Source organism: Nothobranchius furzeri, chromosome 2, assembly GCF_043380555.1.
Source record: "Nothobranchius furzeri strain GRZ-AD chromosome 2, NfurGRZ-RIMD1, whole genome shotgun sequence".
Taxonomy (NCBI): domain Eukaryota; kingdom Metazoa; phylum Chordata; class Actinopteri; order Cyprinodontiformes; family Nothobranchiidae; genus Nothobranchius; species Nothobranchius furzeri.
The window spans coordinates 89,759,866-89,779,577 of NC_091742.1; the positions used below are offsets into that span (position 1 = coordinate 89,759,866).

A 19,712-nucleotide genomic window follows, 5' to 3' on the forward strand; every position below is an offset into this window, starting at 1 on the left:
TTACGTCTCTGTGAATGACTTGCCTGTTAACAATAATGGTGGTCTGCTGGTACCTCCTCCAGGACAGAGCACCAGGACAATTATTTGAAGCAAGTAGCTTTTGCATACAACACGACCGTGCATGCAAGCACGGAGTACACTCCTTACTATCTGATCCACGGCAGGGAGGCTCGTGTTCCAGTGGATGTGCTGGTTCCGAAGAGGGCACTCCCTCTGATCTTCCCCTGTCACATGCGGACTTTGTGTCGGCTATGAGGGATCGGTTGGAGGTGGCCTTTGCCAACACGAGGCAGAATGCAGCAGTGGCTCATGAGAAACAAAAACTTTATCACAACACCAGTACCCGCCATCAGCCATACTCGACGGGGGATCTCGTGTGGCTTCATAACCCTCGGGAGGATAGGAAGAAACTGGCTCCCCATTGGAGGGGTCCCTTCAAGGTCTTAGCTGTGTTGGACTCAGAAGGGGTAACGGGTCATGTGTATTGCATCGGTGACCTCCTCAGTGATGGAGCACCCCCCCCCCCCCCCCCCCCCCAAGTGGTCCATTACAATCGGTTGAAACCATACACCTTGGGTTTGATTCCTGTCCCACCCTCAGGGGTCTGTCGGTGTCCCACGTTGGACGCATCCTCACGGCTCGGGGACGAGGTGACCGAGGTGATGGAGGCTGGGTCATCTCGGACTGTTTCACGTGCGGGAAGGGCTGTTCGACCACCGGGTTGGTTTAAGAACTTTGTCTCGTATTATTGACTGTTGTGGGGGGGGGGGGAAGAAGAAACCTTGGGTTCTGAGGTTTTTTTTTTCTGGTGATGGGCCCTTGTTGGGGGATTTGTGTATGATGTTTTGTTGTGAGTTGTTATGTTTTATTGCAGTTGATGGGGGTCGTTTTTTATGATGTTGTTTTGACTTGTTATTATTGTTAATAATTTTTTTGTTCTCTCCTCTCTCTTTTCATGTTTTTTTTTTTGTTATTTGAAAACGTGGATGTTTTCTTTTGTGTGGGGGGAGACATGTAACCCACTTTTACGGGACTTTTATTTTGAAGGTGGCGCTGACAGGATGTGATGTTTAAAAAGAGAGAAAAACAACAGAAGTTGGAGCTGAGTTGTTAATGGTGTTGTTTAAATAAAGCGACCCTGAGAGTTCACGGTTATCAACCTTTTCTTGAGCAACCACAATCCTATATCTTTTCCTGTCTCTTTCTGGAAGGCGCGGTTACATTAGCATTTTTCCTTTGCATGTAGCTGCCGCCATGGCTGTGACGGGACCTATGGGCCACCGTAGAGGTGAAGGCTAGACTGTCCGAATTTTAGGCATATTTACATGTGTATATATGCATTTCATCATAAATACTGTTAACAGGAATAATTGCTGGCCCTTTGACACAAAATGTATTGATTTAGAAATTACTAAAATATTTTGCATTAAGTATACAATTCACAAGACTAGTAAACTGATATTGACCATACACTAATCTGTAAAGAATATGCTGTAAACACAAAAGCAGAAAAGTTTGGCTTTAGAAAAAAAGTTCTGACAAATGAAACACCTAGCAACAACTTTTATTGGCCTTACAAAAACCTTCCAAAATAAATAAATAAATAAGTGTACACACAATGCTACAGCCTCTTCAAAAATTCAGATGAGTCCAGAGCTTTTCTGAATTTCTCCGACTATATGAGCAGTTCCATGGCATAGGACATCAGCTGCCTCTCACTAATGAGACAAAGATAAATAGCAATTAGTAAAAATGACATTTACACCTAGAGGCTGTCATAAACAATGTGAAAACAATACATAGAGGCATTAGCACTGTTCTTGTGTTTGTAGAATACTCCGGGCTACCACATTGCCGTCGTGAGTTTGCTGTTTATTAGATGAGGAGTCATAAACAGTCAAATAAATAGCCTATTGTTATGTTTATTTTGGCCAAAAGGCTTGCATGCAGCCCATTAAAAATTATATTAAAAAAATTTGCGTCCATGACGTCTTCCCCCACTGCCAATAATGCTTAATTTTATATAAAAGTGTTTCAGAAAAAAATTACGAATGCGCTATCTATCAAACTATGTCTTAAACGTTCAAATTTAAAGTACAAAATCTTCGCAAGTTGTAAAAATATAAATATGTCTTTACCTGAACCGTCATTTCCATCTGTTGCAACACGCATGCGAGTTCTCGTCTTCGTACGTGCACGTATATATGTCAATAACATGAACGCGTGTTTTGTACATAGGGGCGTGTTTGGCCGGGGCTGCGTCTGCAGCTAGACTCAACAGAGTGAAACAAGAGTATGTCACATTCATTGTCCAGTAGAATGCGGAGATCATTTGAAAGACAACGGTAGAACCCGCCCCACAACCGAGAGCTGTCAATGGAGCATGGCCAGACTAATACATTTATTTAGTCTGGCTTGCCAGGCTACTGAAACGCTTCTCCAGGCACACATATCACCAATAGTGTTTTATTCTGTTCCAGCAGGTGGCGCTAGTGCACCTTTATGCTGGTCACTGACCACCAGAAGAAGCAGAAACCGGAAGCTGCTAGCAGAGCTAGCTTGTTGTTGTTCTGGTGTGTGAGGAGAATATTTGAGGCTCTGCAGTAAAAATGTCTTCACTTCAGTCTCTGGGAGAGTTGATCAGCTAAAGCGACTAACTGCTGCTGCTGCAGAAATCTTCTCACCAGGCTGTGGAAACTTTCTTCTCCTCCTCAACAACTTGGTGGAGTTCTTTCCAGAACCGGAGAAGATATTCTGCGGTCTTCGTGACAATCGGAGCTCCAGAATCAGGTTGTGGGTGAGAAAAGCTTTTCTCTAGACTTCCTGCCCTCTGGATCTGCTGCTGTTCCTTTGGCCTCTCTGAGAAACGCGCTCGTTTTGCTGCTTTCATCAGATTGAAGAGGTTCCCTCTATCAGACTCGCTCATCTGAGTTGGTCATGATGCAGGATCGCTGCTCGCTCTCTGATCCATCCTGCTCACACTCTCCGACGGAAAAGCCCCGAATCTGAATGTGACTCTGGAGGAAAAAGCGGTCAGCTCTACTCCGTGAACTCTGGTGAGCAAAGGTCCTCTTTTCCAGACTGGATCTGTCCTCAGCTGATCAGAACCAAAGCGTTGGATCTTTAATCTCCTGCGTTGTTCTGAAGCAGCGTCTTAATCAGCTCTCCTGCTTTGTTTCTATTGCAGCTGTTAGCTAAACACGGCTAAAGAAAACCTGCTACCACTTCAGGATCTGGGACTGATTCATCGTGTGTTCTTCACCACCTGGACCTGGACAGCATGGACACAGGTACTGGTGCACACCAAACCATCAGCACTCCCACATCCATAATCCAGCATCTCTGTACAGATGGTCTCTGCAGACAGACTTCAGTGATGCACAAACACAAGAAAACATCAACATCGGCTCCTGAAACCAGAAATCAGCTCCATCTCTTCTTTCTGTCAGCGTTCTACCAGTTACCTCATTCCTTCAGTCATGACCACTTTACCAGTTAAACCACTTCCTGCTTTTCTCTCTGCTTGCTTCCATTTGTTTTCACAGAGATGGTTGTTTTTCTGCTCAGTGACTACTGGACTCTAATAAACCACTGAGAGTGTTTCTAATAGACACAGAGGTCTACAGCGGTGATTCACTACGACATTTATCTACAGTTCCAGTATAAATCACTAGGGTTATGGTGGCGGAGGAGTTAGGTGTCTGTCCCTTAATCAGAAGGTTGATCAGCAGCTGTTAGCTAGGAGGCTAATGTGTCTCCACAGGGGGTTTAGACGCTGCTGCTGCAGGACTCTCCTCTCTATCGCTCAGAGTGAAATTCTTTGACTCTCATTCAGAAAAGAATTTGATTCATAAAACTGGAGCTAACATGTTAAGCAAAAAAGCAGCTAAGAGTTTAAAGTGACAGTGTGTATTTTTCCTCTCAATAGAGGGCAGTATACCTAAATCTCTGCAAGCAAGCTGTATTTTTGATTTGGATTAAGACCTTACCAATGGATGCCCATTAGGGTCAAAAATCCCCAGGGAGTGGAAACTTTAGTAAAAATAACAAACACGTCAGACTCCCTTTCATCACTGCCGATGAGTGAAGAGGTAAATGTGTAAAACAACATTTAAGAATGACCAATGATTTGTAACCGTTTGTTACAAATCAGAAAATGCATTTTGTCCTCGTGGGCTCCCGTAGAAGGAAACATAGCATCTAATATGGCATCGCCATGAAACTTGGACCCGCTCCCATGTACTTTAGACATGATTTTTATGGCTTTATGTTACGAAGCCGCCAATATTTTTCAACAACTGGGCATCATTTCATTCCTTTTCAACAACAGTTTGATGGTTTTTTTCCAGGTATTAATGGTAAAAACTGATGCCGATAATGAAAAATGCAAAATATCGGCCTACCAATAAATCGGTCGACCCCTCGCCAGACAGGAGCTCCGATGCAGAGAACAGGCACACATGCACAGAGCTCACTCTCTTCTCCCGTTCTCACACTGATCGGCAGCTCCGTGCTTCTGATCGGCAGCTCCGTGCTACAGACAAAAGTTTAATTAACAGCATCCAGCATGAAAATGAATCGCGCATGCAGGAAGCCCACCCCCCTGTGTGAACATAGGTGATCCATACGTTATTTATTTATTTTTGTTAGCTTAAATTGTCGAGATACAGCTCTGGATAATAGCTGGAGATGGTGTTCTTGCCCCCATCGCTGTGCGTAAGATTACCCGGATGTAAATAATAAAATTCAAGGGGTCCATAATCATGAGGTTATGGACTTTTGCACCGGATAGACACATGAGAGTCTTAAGAGCCATGTTTACAAAATAATGCCAAATTTGCCACAACAGCATTGCGGCATCAGGGAGCTTTAGGTTGTTTATAAATGGTCAGACCATGGCGGTAATGTTACACAACCGTCTCCTTTTTGCAAAACATTACGTGGTGGGGGCATGAAGGGGGTATGAGGGCGGTCTCTGCATTGCCACGCACTTCTGTTTATCTTGCACGTAACTTACGTTTTATTGCGATCGAAGCTGCTCTCATGAAGTTTTTTTTAACAAGCTGCTCCTAAAGGTGTCTGTCCTCCACAGTCCCTGTGCAGTCTCTGGAGCCCTGCATCGCTTCAGTTTAACATTTCAGCTGGTTCTGTTTACAAAAGTCAAACTTACTGGCCATTTTTCACTTTCATTTTCAATATATTTGCCGGCCAGACTGAATACTACAGACTGAATAACAAAAGCTACTTTCGTAGTCAGGAAGCATTTCTCCAAATGAAACGGCCAGATGTTAACAAGACTCTGAAAGAATGGTTTCCACTTTCCAGATCTGGAAACACTTGACATTGCACTCTTCTGCACTGGTTTGCCACAGAAGCACTCCTTGTGCGCACTGTCATCAGCGAGACACGGAGAATGTACAAGTGTGCGATAATGTGTAGACGCTCTGATGGGAATCTTTTCTTGACTGAATATGTTACCTCAATGATGTTCTCTGTGTGTAACGTTTAAAACATCTGGGCACCTGCATGAATCATTAACCATTTTAATAATGGGCAAATAAATAAACAAATCGTCCATTTGAAAATCACCATCGAAAGGCTCAGCCTGTCATCGATGGGCGAATAATTTGTCCAATTTCCCAAATCTAGTGTGTGTGTGTGTGTGTGTTAGAAAAATCTGGTTAATCCCACATAATTTAAATATCTGTGTATTCACCCCACAATAATTTCTTGTTTTTTGAGTCAGTTCTGATCTCACCAACCCATGAGGAATAAAATAACTGGTAACTGTGTGAATATAAAATTACACCAGTCAGTTATTCTCATCGCGTGTTTCCTACAGATGTTCAACAGGTGGTTCTGGTTAAAGAAGAAGCTCCTGAAGAGAAGAGTGCTGGTGTGGACCAACAGGACCCAGAACACCTCCACATAAAGGAGGAACAGGAGGAACTCTGGACCAGTCTGGAGGGAGAGCAGCTTCATTTGAAGGAGGAGACCAATGGTGTCAGGTTTCCAATAACTGCAGTTTCTATAAAGAGTGAAGATGATGAAGAGAAACCTCTGTTCTCACAGCTTCATCAGCAACAAATAGATGACAGAAATGTCCCAACCAGCAGCTTAGCTGACCAGATGACAGCAGAAACTAGCAGGAACTCATATCTGAACCCATGTGAACAGACTGATACATCAGAGACTGAAGTTAGTGGAGATGATGAAAAAGAGTATGATGACGTGAATCCAGGATCTGAGCTATCAGACTCTGGGTCTGAAACTGGAGACAAAGACAATGACAGGAATGAGTCAGGCGTTAATTCTGTCAACAAATCCTTTAGCTGCCTTGAGTGTGGTAAACGATTTCTCCACAAGTGGTCTCTCCAGAAACACATGAGAGTGAAAGGTCATTCAGCAATAAGGTCTTCAGGCTGTTTGGTTAATATGAAATGTGTTGAAGTGAAGACACATGTAGACTCGTGCAGGAAAGTTAAAAAACAACCAAAATTATTTAGTTGTGACGACTGTGGAAAAATATTTAGTTATAAAAGAAATCTAAACATTCATGTGAGATTCCACACAGGACAGAAACCTTTTAGCTGTGAGCATTGTGGACATAGATTTACTAGTAAGAAAACTTTAAATGGACACATGAGCATCCACACAGGACAGATGCCTTTTACATGTGAAGTCTGTGGACAAAGATTTAGACAAAAGAAAAATTTAAACAGACACATGAGCGTCCACACAGGGCAGAAACCATTTCCCTGTGAGCTCTGTGAACAAAGATTTAGACAAAAGACAAATTTAAACAGACACATGAGCGTCCACACAGGGCAGAAACCTTTTGCCTGTGAGCTCTGTGAACAAAGTTTTATTCAAAAGACCCATTTAAACATTCACATGCGAGTCCACACAGGACAGCAACCGTTTGCCTGTGAACTCTGTGGACAAAGATTTAATCTAAAGACACATTTAAACACTCACATGAAAGTCCACACAGGACAAAAACCGTTTGTCTGTAAACTCTGTGGACAAAAATGTGATCGAAAGGCACGTTTAAACATTCACATGAGAGTCCACACAGGACAGCAACCGTTTGCCTGTGAACTCTGTGGACGAAGATTTACTGAAAAGCAAAATTTAAACAGACATATGAGCGTCCACACAGGACAGAAACCTTTTCCCTGTACACTCTGTGGACAAAGATTTACTCAAAAGACAACTTTAAACAGACACTTGAGAGTCCACACAAGACAGAAACTATTTGCCTGTGAACTCTGTGGAGGAAGATTTACTGCAAAGCAAATTTTAGAAAAACACGAGTGTCCACACAGGACAGAATCTTTTTGTTTGAACTCAGTAGACAAAGATTTAATCGAAAGACAAATTTAAACCGGCACACAAGAGTCCGCACAGGACAAAAGCCTTTTTGCTTGTGAGCTCTTTGAACAAAGATGCTACCATAAGACATGTTTAAATCTTTTAGAGTCCACACAGGACAGAAACCTTTTACCCGTGAGCTTTGTGGACATAGATTTACTCGTAAGAAAACTTTAAATGGACACATGAGCGTCCACACACGATAGAATCCTTTTGCCTGTGAATCTCTGTGAACAAAGATTTAATCTAAAGACACATTTAAACACTCACATGAAAGTCCACACAGGACAAAAACCGTTTGTCTGTAAACTCTGTGGACAAAAATGTGATCGAAAGGCACGTTTAAACATTCACATGAGAGTCCACACAGGACAGCAAACGTTTGCCTGTGAACTCTGTGGACGAAGATTTACTGAAAAGCAAAATTTAAACAGACATATGAGCGTCCACACAGGACAGAAACCTTTTCCCTGTACACTCTGTGGACAAAGATTTACTCAAAAGACAACTTTAAACAGACACTTGAGAGTCCACACAAGACAGAAACTATTTGCCTGTGAACTCTGTGGAGGAAGATTTACTGCAAAGCAAATTTTAGAAAAACACGAGTGTCCACACAGGACAGAATCTTTTTGTTTGAACTCAGTAGACAAAGATTTAATCGAAAGACAAATTTAAACCGGCACACAAGAGTCCACACAGGACAAAAGCCTTTTTGCTTGTGAGCTCTTTGAACAAAGATGCTACCATAAGACATGTTTAAATCTTTTAGAGTCCACACAGGACAGAAACCTTTTACCCGTGAGCTTTGTGGACATAGATTTACTCGTAAGAAAACTTTAAATGGACACATGAGCGTCCACACACGATAGAATCCTTTTGCCTGTGAATCTCTGTGAACAAAGATTTACTCAAAAGACCCATTTAAACATTCACATGAGAGTTCACACAGGACAGAAACCTTTTCCCTGTAAATTCAGTGGACAAAGACTTACTCAAAAGACGAGTTTAAACAGACACGTGAGAGTCCACACAAGACAGAATCTTTTTTTTGGAACTCAGTGGACAAAGATTTAATCGAAAGACAAATTTAAACCGGCACACAATAGTCCACACAGGACAAAAGCCTTTTTGCTTGTGAGCTCTTTGAACAAAGATGCAACCATAAGACATGTCTAAACATTTTAGAGTCCACATAGGAAATAAGCCTTTTGCCAGGAAACTCTTTTGACAAAGATTAAAAACAAAACAAAAAAACATTTAAAGAAACATATGAGAATCCACAGAGAACACAAAGAACTAATTTACCTACTAGTAACTAACTAGTTAACCGAAAGGGACCATTGTAGATTATACATCCTAGATGTCAGTCTGGTACCCCTAGATGTCCTTTAGTGTAGATCAGGGCCACATCTCTGGCCCACTTCTTTCTGCTCTGTGATCTACATATTGTGGCCCCTGGAAGTGGAAAATGTTTTACTAAATCCCTGTTTGCATCAAGAGGTGATGCAGAATTGTTGATGTCACTAATTATTTCTGGGCTTTTCCACTAGATTCAGAAGCATTGCAAAACCTAGTATGCAGCAATTAGCTGCTGTTATAGTGGATAGGTGGGTTTCCATTGACCACAAAATGTTGTTTTTCTAGAATCTCCTTAGTTCAGATAGGCCAGCAGCAGTGTCCATCATCCAGAAACTTTTAACCTAAAAGTCACGTGCAGATCTGCAGTTACCTAATTAGTAAAATTCATTACCTGTGAAATTTCCTTGACTGAGGAAAACGGAACAGAAAAATAAACACAAACCATTTTGCGTACATGCCTTCATTCTCCTTGCTTGTTGCTTCATGAACTGCTGAAATCAAGAGTGGTCATTTCAATGATTATAAATTTTTGTAGTATGATTATAGTCTGAGAAATAATCACAGTTTCACAATTATCATGATTATTTTAGGTGAATTGATTCCACAACTGCATTACCAAATATGCTGTGATGGTTCTCGGTCATCCAGATCATGGTAATCCAAAGAGGTTCGAATGAAGGCAACTGAACTTCTTTGGCTTCTTTAAGACATTTTTGCTTCTCATGCGAGGAGCTTTGTCTGTTCTGATGGTTGTACAGATAACAGATAATGAATAAAATGATGTAATGTAAGCTAGATGTTTACATCAAAACCTTGTAAGTATCTGAGAAATCTTGTGATGTCTGGGTTGTAAAATCAGTGTGACTGTATGGTTTAATAAGCTAGAGATTATTCATAAAACCATCCGACACAATCGTGCAGAGTCTACGAACCCTTGTGTGACTGTTGCTCAACGGCGGTCCAGAGGAAAGGCAGCCAGAGTGGTGAGTTCGCCGGACGTCGTGGCCACAGGAATCCCAGTCAGGCCATGAGATGCAACCAGGGTCTGCAGGTTAGACGTTCCACGTCTGAGGTGTTGTAGCGTCTGATATCACTCGCAAGCGTTGCAGAGAGAATTTGACCTTGGGGTCAAAAGAGAGGATGGTTGCGAATGCTTGCTCACCGGTCGGCCAAACCAGGAGGCAGCTGGAGAACTGACTAGATCACGACGTGATTCCTGTATATATCAACTTTATTGTTGATAAATTTAGACAAATCAGACTTTGACGAGTTTAAAGGTGTTACCAAAGCCCTCACAGAATCACTCCCTCACTCAGATACTTCGAGGTTAACTCCCAGTGTGAAGTGAAAATGTTAAACATTAATAATAATATATTATTGTGTTCATATTGATAGACCAAATTACAAGAATCAACAAGTACTGATCTGGTGTATTTTAAGATCTGAAATTAATCATTACAGGAAAAATATATTAAAAAAAAAGGTCATTAAGGACAAGAAAGATGAGCTTTATTCACCAATCAGAATGGTGATTCATATTTAAATGGAATATCACAGCCTATTGGTCATTTAATAAATGTAGCTAATCCTCACCATTACAGCTTTTAGAGCAGCCTTCTTTCTGGTACCTTTTAGAACAGCGTATTTGTCTGCTTCAGAGAGAGTTTAGTTATTTCGTCTGTGTAACGTCACCAAATGACCTGATTTTGAGATTCCACGTGTCAGATACACAGGGAGGTCATCTTACCCTGGCTTTGACACGTACTACTGTATTTTCCCTTGTCTGAAGTCTGCACGTAGTCTCTTTAATCAGAGCCTTCAACAGATAATAAAAGATGAACAGTAGCATTCTTTCCTCCAAGGTTCTGCACATAACTTTTAGATGAACTCTTTATTCCCAGAAGAAAAGAAGATTGTATAAGTAAAATAATGATTGCAATAGAATGTTCATGAATCTGTATCCAATGGTTGTTTTAGTATGTTTACTGGATGAGGTCATCACCACACAGACACCACACCAGACTCGCTCATACCAGACAGAGTAAGGTTAAGATAAGTGACGCATGACACATAAGTAACCTTTTACCTACATTCAGAGCCTCTGTATCAAGTAGACGTGGGTGTCTGAGATTCTTGGTAACATTCTCAAAGAGATAACATCAGCCATAAAAACCAGCCCGCTCTGCTTCCTCTTCAGTTCGAACATCCAACAGTTCGACAGTTGAAGAGAAGCTTTAGACTGGCCATCTTTAGCACCTCTTTGACCATAAGGATTTTTGACACGTCAAAACCTTAAAACTTTCCGCACCTGCGAAGCTGAACAACCAGATAGTTTTCCTGCAGTACTAAGCTGACTCAAAACACCTTCAGAGATATTTTTAAGACGCTTGGTTCTATCTGTCTGTGTGACCCGAGCCCAAGGGCGTCAGTTTGTTTTCAGAATTGCTGGGGACAATAACCATACACTTGAGTGGGGTTTAAAAATCGCTGGGGACAATAAAGTAGGCTAGCACAGGGGTCGGCAACCCGCGGCCCTGGAGCCGCATGCGGCTCTTCCATCCATCTGATGCGGCTCTCTGTGCTTGTAAAATAATGAATGGATATTTAAATAAAATGCTTTATATTTTACTGCATTAATTTTACATCTGTATGCCAATTCTAAATGTAAAGATTGTCTGCGTAAACCTGAACAGTTCCAACCCGGTTTTACTGTGAGACCGGGTTGACGTGTCACGCTTGTGCGTAATCATATGCGTGTTCTGAGCTGCTTTCTGACCTTCCCCACCTACAAGGTTTAATTACAACAATCAAACGTGACAGAGCCTGGATTTGTATTCTGAACGGTCTAAACATGTTTTAAAAAGAAACGTATGACAAAAGTGGCACCTGCTCAGTAAAACCACCAACAGGGTGAAAAATATCGAAATATTGTTGGCAGAGAGGGGCTACAACTTCTGGATCCACTTTATATAAATCGTTTTATTGATTATCTTCTTATGAAAGATAACTTTGATGTACACGAGCGACCGGGCGCGTTGCAAGCTTTTCAAAAGTGTGGGGGATGTTGTATGTGCCTAAAATAAGTTCATGTTATTCATCTTGTTAGTTTAATTTCCATAATAGCGGAGCAGATGCGAATTTTAGACGTGTCACGCATGTCTCCGTTTTAAACATGTTTAAACTGTTCAGAATACAAATCCAGGCTCTGTCTCGTTAGATTGGTGTAACTAAAGTTTGTACTGAATGAAACTTTACATTAAACCATGTTGAAAAGAAAAGAACCCGATTAAATCATTTCCCCCTCATTTACAGTCACGACGTACAGCGCAGTGCGCATGGCTCTGGGGTTAATCAAGTTTAATTGTTTCTCTTTGCAACAATCTTCACAAGAAGGCAAAACAGTTAAATGGCAGGTTACAGATACTTCCATTTGACTGTTTATTTTGACAGATAAACTCAAGGATGTTGGTTGTTTTGAAAGAATTACCCCGACGCGCACTGATGCGCATGGATGAGCTGACATTTAAATCCTTACACACATCGCAGAGGTAACTAAAATCAATCAAAAAATGATTCCCATCAGAACATCAGAGCTTTATACTGGACACTGTGTTCAGCGCGGCTCGGAGCGCCGGTGGACAGTGGGCTGAAGATCTGTAGAGGGGTTCGCAGCGCAGTGCAGAACCACGGTGCATGCGGTAAGATTTCCTCCCACTGAAGCAGTCTGGAAAGCCGGTCTCTCTGAGGGATGTGTCACTTGGAAAAATGTTCTTTTTGTGAAATTATGAAACTTTGGCTGAACAGCGCTTGTTCCCGTCTCTAATATGGAGACGCATGACGCATCCAGTCTGAGGCAGAATAGCCTCTTCAGCTCAGAAAGCACCTGTAGAGACATTTGATCACGCACAAAGTTTATGTGGAGCAGAAGCGGTCGGGCCACGGCAGGTGAAACGTTCCTAGCCTACATGAAGTGAAACTGTTTAATTGTAACATTAATGTGTTACTGGACACGCTGGTCTGGTTGGTTAGACCAGTGTTTGATGTGGAAAACACACACACACACACACACCAATTAAAATAATGTTGATAGCATGGACTAGAAGACAGGTGATGGTTTACGTGTTTAAATGATGATCAGGCTGCTGTAAAATGTAATCTCCATCCACATCCGGACAGAATTATCCTCTATTCTTTCTCTAGTTGCTCTGCTCTTGTCTGGGCTGACGTAGCTGACGGTGCGCGCGGCGCGCCTAACAAGCGGCTGATGCACATTTTACGCATTTGGAGAGATGGGCTGGATGCTTTGCGTTTACTGGAAGTTGGTCCACTTAACGCACGGGTGTAGACTACATATTAATGACAAATGAATGAAAATTAAACTGGGAGTTTTACTTCATATTTTAGAAATAAAAATGATGGGGGAACACATTTATGACGTCTTTTTAAACAAAATTTTCTAGAGCGACCTGCCTGCTTCACTTAAGTCACTGCTTATTAAGGTCCGTCCAAAATTACCGTGGCCCACCCAAAAATGAAAACCTGGTGCCGCGCCTGTTATAAACCTCTGCAAATCGTTGTTCTTCACTTTATCAAACTCAGACTTTGTACAGCTAATGTCAAGATGTAAAATTATTCAGTCGAGCTCTTCCGTCCCTCCCTCTCCTGCTCTCCTGGAAACCCGACATCAGCTGTCAGAAGCGGGAGGTGAAGAAGGAGATGAGGCAAACAGAGTGAGTGCGACGTAAAGAAACCAGACTGGTGTGGAGGTGAGCAAAACAGCTGGAAAAGTGTGGGTGTTGAATCCCCCACGGGTGCGACGCCCATGCGAGCGACCTGTACCGGCTGCTGTCACCTGTTGTGAGCAGCTCTCTGCTGTCTGAGGGTAGGCCCCGCCCACAACGCCGCGGCTGCTGCGGTGTTTTCTTTACTGTGGGAAACGGGTAATAATGGCTCTTTGATGGGAACAGGTTACCGACCCCTGGTATAAGATCTGAGCTGGTAAAACAAAAATCCTCATCAGCAGGCTTTTTTGATAGTGGCGGGGACACAGCTGCCAATCACAAATTTTGCCGGGGACATGTCCCCAGCGTCCCCGGTTAAAATGACGCCTATGGTTATTACAATTAGGTTTAGTTCAGGCTTTTTAGAAACGTCTCACCTTTTGTTCAGATCTCTGTTTTAGGTTCAAAACCTTCAAATAAACTTTTTTATTAATTAATTACCCGACTGATTGTGACGAACCCAGAGGTTTCTGCCCTGCTGTACACCTGGTGACACCCTGCTGCAGGCCTCAAGACCTAGAAGACCAGCAGAGTGATGAGGAGCAGCTGTCACTAATCATCAATCAGCTGCCCCTGAAGTCTTTTTAAGCCTCCCTTGGTCTTCAGTCATGGAGACACAGTGACAGAGACTTGGTGTTAAAACTGTCTCTGAACTACTCTGTTTTGATACTTTGCAAACTGTGCTCTCCATTCCTGGGGTTTTTGGTTTTTGTTTAGTGCCCTTGTACCACCCGTTTTGTGTTTTGTTAGAATCTCCCAAACCTCAGTTTAGTCTGGCTTTAGTTGTTTGCCTTTGATGATTTTTAGTTAAAGGAGATTTCTAGTTTGATAGTTGTGGGTTTTTGTGTTGTTTATATGGTAATGGTTTTTGGTTTATTCTTAGAAACCCCATTTTGTGGTTATTTGGTTAAAGGGGCATTATGGAAGTTTGACAGCCAAAACATGTATAGAAATAATAAATGTCTTCTTCATACATTCTCCTGCAAGGCCCTGGTCCTGTAGAATGAGCCCTGGTATTTTTACTGTGATTGCCTGTTTTTCTGTAAAATCACAGAAAAAGAGAGATGCTCGGGTCGAGCAGGCTGCTTCATGCGCGTTCACGCTCAGGCATCGCCCGTAGCATTTGCTATCTGTAGCTTTAGCAGCAGAGAGAGAGGCAGTGCCAACTCAGCGACTTTGTTGCTGTTCCTAACGCCTAGTGACAAAGCTAGCTACATTTCTGAGGACCCTTAGCTACTTTCTGTAGAACTTTCTTCTAGATATTTCCTGCAAATTAGCTACAAAATAGCCATTTTCGCTCTGAACCGTTCTTTGGTTTGACGTTGTTTCAGCTGTCAAGGATTTAAAAGTTACAGATACTGTGAATGTTACTGGTGTGTAGCTCATCTTGTAAGACTCTCATGCAGAAGACCTGGGTTCAATTCTGGATGTGAACATAGTTTGTTTAGTTTCTTTTTTACATTAATGATAATTTTTTTACAGTAAGATGCCCAAATTTTTATTTGAGACTCGCCGAACGGCATTGAATTCACAGATAAAAAAGATGTGGGTTCAACTTTCATTTTGGAACAATTTTTCAAGCAAGGGAAGGGAATGATCTGAGCATGCAGGAGGACTGACCCATCTTAAACCTTTGTCGGCTGTGCTGAAGAGAAAGGTACAGAACCTAATTATTTAATTAGCTGCACGTTCTCCTGTCCTCTGTCCTCCGGGACACACACACGCGCACGCACACACACGAAACTGTCTAAGGAGTGTGCACGTACAGCATGTGCGCCTCGTGCACAAGCCTACTATTGAAGCTGCCATTACGCTTTTGGCCTGAGGGGGCAATCGCGAGCATAAAAATTCAAAAGTCTGTAAAGTCCCTTTAAATTAGGAGGTTGTTACCAGTGGCGGTTCTACATCGAATTACTCCCCGGGCGAGGCCCCCTTTGATCGCCCCCCCCCCCCCCCCCCAACCGCCCCCCACCACCACACCACCCCACCTGCACGAACACACGCATTTTTTCTACAAACAGGCATGTTTATTAGAACGACTGTTGAACATTCATTTTTCCTAAGTTGCACATATTTACATTAATTACTATGAAGTTGTCAGAATGTAAAGCACTATACATTATATACTGTATCAAAATATATAGAATCAAATATACAAAAACAAACAATAACTAAATATTAAGAATATATGAACATAATAGATAATAAATATTCTAAATAGCAAAAATATTTCACACATAACAAACTAAAGATAATCACTACAGCATTGCACTTAGAACAGAAAACACAAACTAAAATTAAAACCTAACCTTGATGCAACGTCATCAATAATGTCATCATATGAAATCTGCTCCCCTACTGAGTGATTGATACTAATCAGAGCCAGGTTAGTGAGCCGCCCCTGAAACATAGGTGACCTCAGGTATGACTTGATCAAGTTTTGAAAAGCTCCTCTCAGCTTGAGCCACAGTGACTGGCAGAGCAGTCCAAAAGTTGGGGTAGATCTCCAATAGATCTTCATCATGATCCATAATATTTTAGAATTGCCTCTGAAATTGTAATTTAAACTGACATAAAAAACTGTAGACTACCAAAAATGCCAACTTTTACAGAACAAACCAGGTAAAAAATAATCCGTGCAGCCATCTGCAATAAATAAACAGGATAGTTAGTGGTGACTGGGGTGTTTTCTTCTGCTTGTAGAGTTGTTTTATTTATTATTATGTGAACATGATCAACATGTGTTTGTTGTTGTTCAGGCAGGCCACAGGCTGCAGGAGCATTTAACAAATCCTAGTTTGAATCAGTAAAAAACGATTCAAGGACTTTTTTCGAACCATTTGAATATTCGTTTCAATATTTCAGCCCTATTAGCTCTGTTAGCAATTAGTTGACCGAATTTAACCGTTAAACATGCATCATGAGTGCATACCTTTATCTTTCTCTTCTTTTTTTCTTTTTTTTTTCCTGAATGGGGCAACTGGTGGCTTTAGCCTTTTTATGTTCATCTCTTCTGTTTGGCTCTTGACTCAGTAAGTTTCCTTTAGTCAGGACTAAACTATTTGACCTTGATGGGGGGGTGACCACAAAATCGTTTTGTTTTTCCTTTTTTTATTCGGCCATTTCACACAATTCAGAAAAGCCTGAAAGAATGATAGGCCTGTGTTTATGATATTATGAATGAAAAATGGAAGAACGTTAAGATGTGATTGACTTTAGCCATGTTAATACAGCTGATTCAGCCCCTACCCACTCATTTCATTTGGGAAAGACCCAGAGGTGAATTCCCCCGCCGCACCCCTCCCCTTCCTCTTCTTCATAGACACACGGTGCACATGAACCCTCTCAGTCAGCAGGAGCGCCTGCAGCTGCAGGGGGCGCCAACTTGCTGTTTCCAATCCAGACACTGTGACATGACAGATTGAATGTAAACCTCGGTGCGGCGCAGATTTCTTTTTTTATTCTTTTACTCAGCGCTTGTGCGCCCCTTTTGTGTCATGAAAAAATGCCGCTCTGGGCAACTGCCCTGTCTGCCCCTGCCTAAAACCGCTACTGCCCATCATAAACCTTTGTCGGCTGTGCCGAAGAGAAAGGTACAGAACCAAATTATTTAATTAGCTGCTCGTTCTCCTGTCCTCTGGGACACACACACACACACGCACGTGCATGCATGCACACACACGAAACTGTCTAAGGAGTGTGCACGTACAGCATGCGCGTCTCGTGCACAAGCCTACTATTGAAGCTGCCGTTACGCTTCTGGCCTGAGGGGGCAATCGCCAGCATAACAATTCAAAAGTCCGCTTTAAATTAGGAGGTTGTTACCCATTTGGTTTCCTCTCTCGGAGCGCTTTAAGTTAGTAGTTGTTTCTCTGCTCCCTATTTTAGAAGAGGGAGTCTATTTTAGTTTAACTATTGAATATCTTTTATCCAACCTTTTGTTAATAAACCTTTTTAAACCTACCATTCTCTCCCCTCCTTCCATTTGATCACTTAACATCCCAACTGACACCATCCCTAGGATTCATTCCCTTTTTATTTTTCTTTATTTTTTTTACTGTGCGCTCCCCTCACCGCTCCTAGATGCCAGAGGGGATGCTAACACTCATCCTTTTTTTATGTTACCTCCTCCTTACCTACCCAGCTGAGCCTACAGAAGGGCTGTAACAGTGGAGTAAGCATACAGTTTCTTGTTGCATTTATTTACTAAAAATTCACTTTCTGGGCTGCCTTGGTCAGCTTTGGGCACTTTCATAGAATAGGAGGATCTTTTGTGACGTCAATATTTATGTTTCTCGCATTGCCTCACGGGGATGTGCAGGAGACGCATCTCCTGCATGACCAAATGGCCGTTTTTCAGGCCGATTTCAGGAAACTTCTGAGTACCTGCTCTGGAGTAGGTACTCAGAACGGCCCGGCGGAGTAGCTGAGCAGAACCTCCGGTTAACTCATGCTGATTGATTATAACGCAGCAGGAAATTACATCAGCAGTAAAAATAGAAGAGCTGGTGAAGCAGAATGGAAGTAAAATTTTTTTGAAAAAGCACCGATCACATTTAAAAAAAAAAAAAAAAAATACAATCAGATCACCCCAGAAGTCAAGGCAAATATAGGCTTGGAGCCCCAACCACCTCACTCTCTGCTCAGTTAATATAAGATGGCAGCGTGCTGAGAGTACAGATTGTTGTTGCTTTAATTTAATAAACAATCATTTTAAAGCACTGTTATTATATATGACTGTTTTAACAGCAATCCTAGCTCAGACACCACATCACCTTCCACATATATGTCATGAGCTCACTGAGCATCAGGTTACCAGATTCATATTGAAGTTGTTTTGGTGAAAGTTACTTCAAGTAATGCAAAAGTAGTGTAATACCTTACATTTTAAAATCAGTAATATTGTAATGTAATTAATTACTTTAAAATGAGGGTAACAAGTAATAAATAATGCATTACAGTTTTGAAGTAACTTGCCCAACGCTGGTAATGTGCTGAAACGCTTCTTCAGGCACACATACCACCAATAGTGTTTTATTCTGCTCCAGCAGGTGGCGATAGTGCACCTTTACGCTGGGCACTGACCAGCAGAAGAAGCAGAAACCGAAAGTTGCTAGCAGAGCTAGCTTGTTGTTGTTCTGGTGTGTGAGGAGAATATTTGAGGCTCTGCAGTAAAAATGTCTTCACTTCAGTCTCTGGGAGAGTTGATCAGCTAAAGCGACTAACTGCTGCTGCTGCAGAAATCTTCTCACCAGGCTGTGGAAACTTTCTTCTCCTCCTCAACAACTTGGTGGAGTTCTTTCCAGAACCGGAGAAGATATTCTGCGGTCTTCGTAACAATCGGAGCTCCAGAATCAGGTTGTGGGTGAGAAAAGCTTTTCTCTAGACTTCCTGCCCTCTGGATCTGCTGCTGTTCCTTTGGCCTCTCTGAGAAACGCGCTCGTTTTGCTGCTTTCATCAGATTGAAGAGGTTCCCTCTTTCAGACTCGCTCATCTGAGTTGGTCATGATGCAGGATCGCTGCTCGCTCTCTGATCCATCCTGCTCACACTCTCCGACGGAAAAGCCCCGAATCCTAATCAGCTCTCCTGCTTTGTTTCTATTGCAGCTGTTAGCTAAACACGGCTAAAGAAAACCTGCTACCACTTCAGGATCTGGGACTGATTCATCGTGTGTTCTTCACCACCTGGACCTGGACAGCATGGACACAGGTACTGGTGCACACCAAACCATCAGCACTCCCACATCCATAATCCAGCATCTCTGTACAGATGGTCTCTGCAGACAGACTTATAGAACACCTGGATCCTGTCTAAATACTTTTAATCAGGAAGTCGGTAGCTTGTTTGTAAATTTAAACAAGGTTCATATTGTATGTGGTGACTTTAACATTGACCTTCTTAACCCTCATGATAACTTACAAATATGTAATTTTATTACAATGTACAGTAATAACCTGCTCCCACTTATCCTTAAACCTACTCGAATTACAACTACAACTGCTGGCAAGCCAGACTAAATAGATGTATTATTTAGTCTGGCCACGCTCCATTGACGGCTCTCGGTTGTGGGGCGGGTTCTACCGTTGTCTTTCAAATGATCTCCACATTCCACTGGACAAAGAATGTGACTTAAGCCTGGTTTATGCTTCTCCGTCAGCTCTGCCAGGGACAGACACGCACGGATTGACGGAAGC

General features: G+C 42.2%; 1 protein-coding gene across 1 annotated transcript in view; it reads left to right on the forward strand.

Moving 5' to 3' along the window:
• The first annotated feature begins 1,903 nt into the window (after positions 1–1,903).
• The window catches only part of LOC107372775 (zinc finger protein 585A-like), a 69,869-nt gene continuing 52,060 nt past the window's right edge, over positions 1,904–19,712 (forward strand). Inside the window, exons 1-3 of the mRNA XM_070548750.1 lie at positions 1,904–3,056; positions 3,188–3,290; positions 19,125–19,227. The gene's annotated coding sequence lies outside the window, so the exon portion shown is untranslated. The remainder of the gene's footprint in view (positions 3,057–3,187; positions 3,291–19,124; positions 19,228–19,712) is intronic.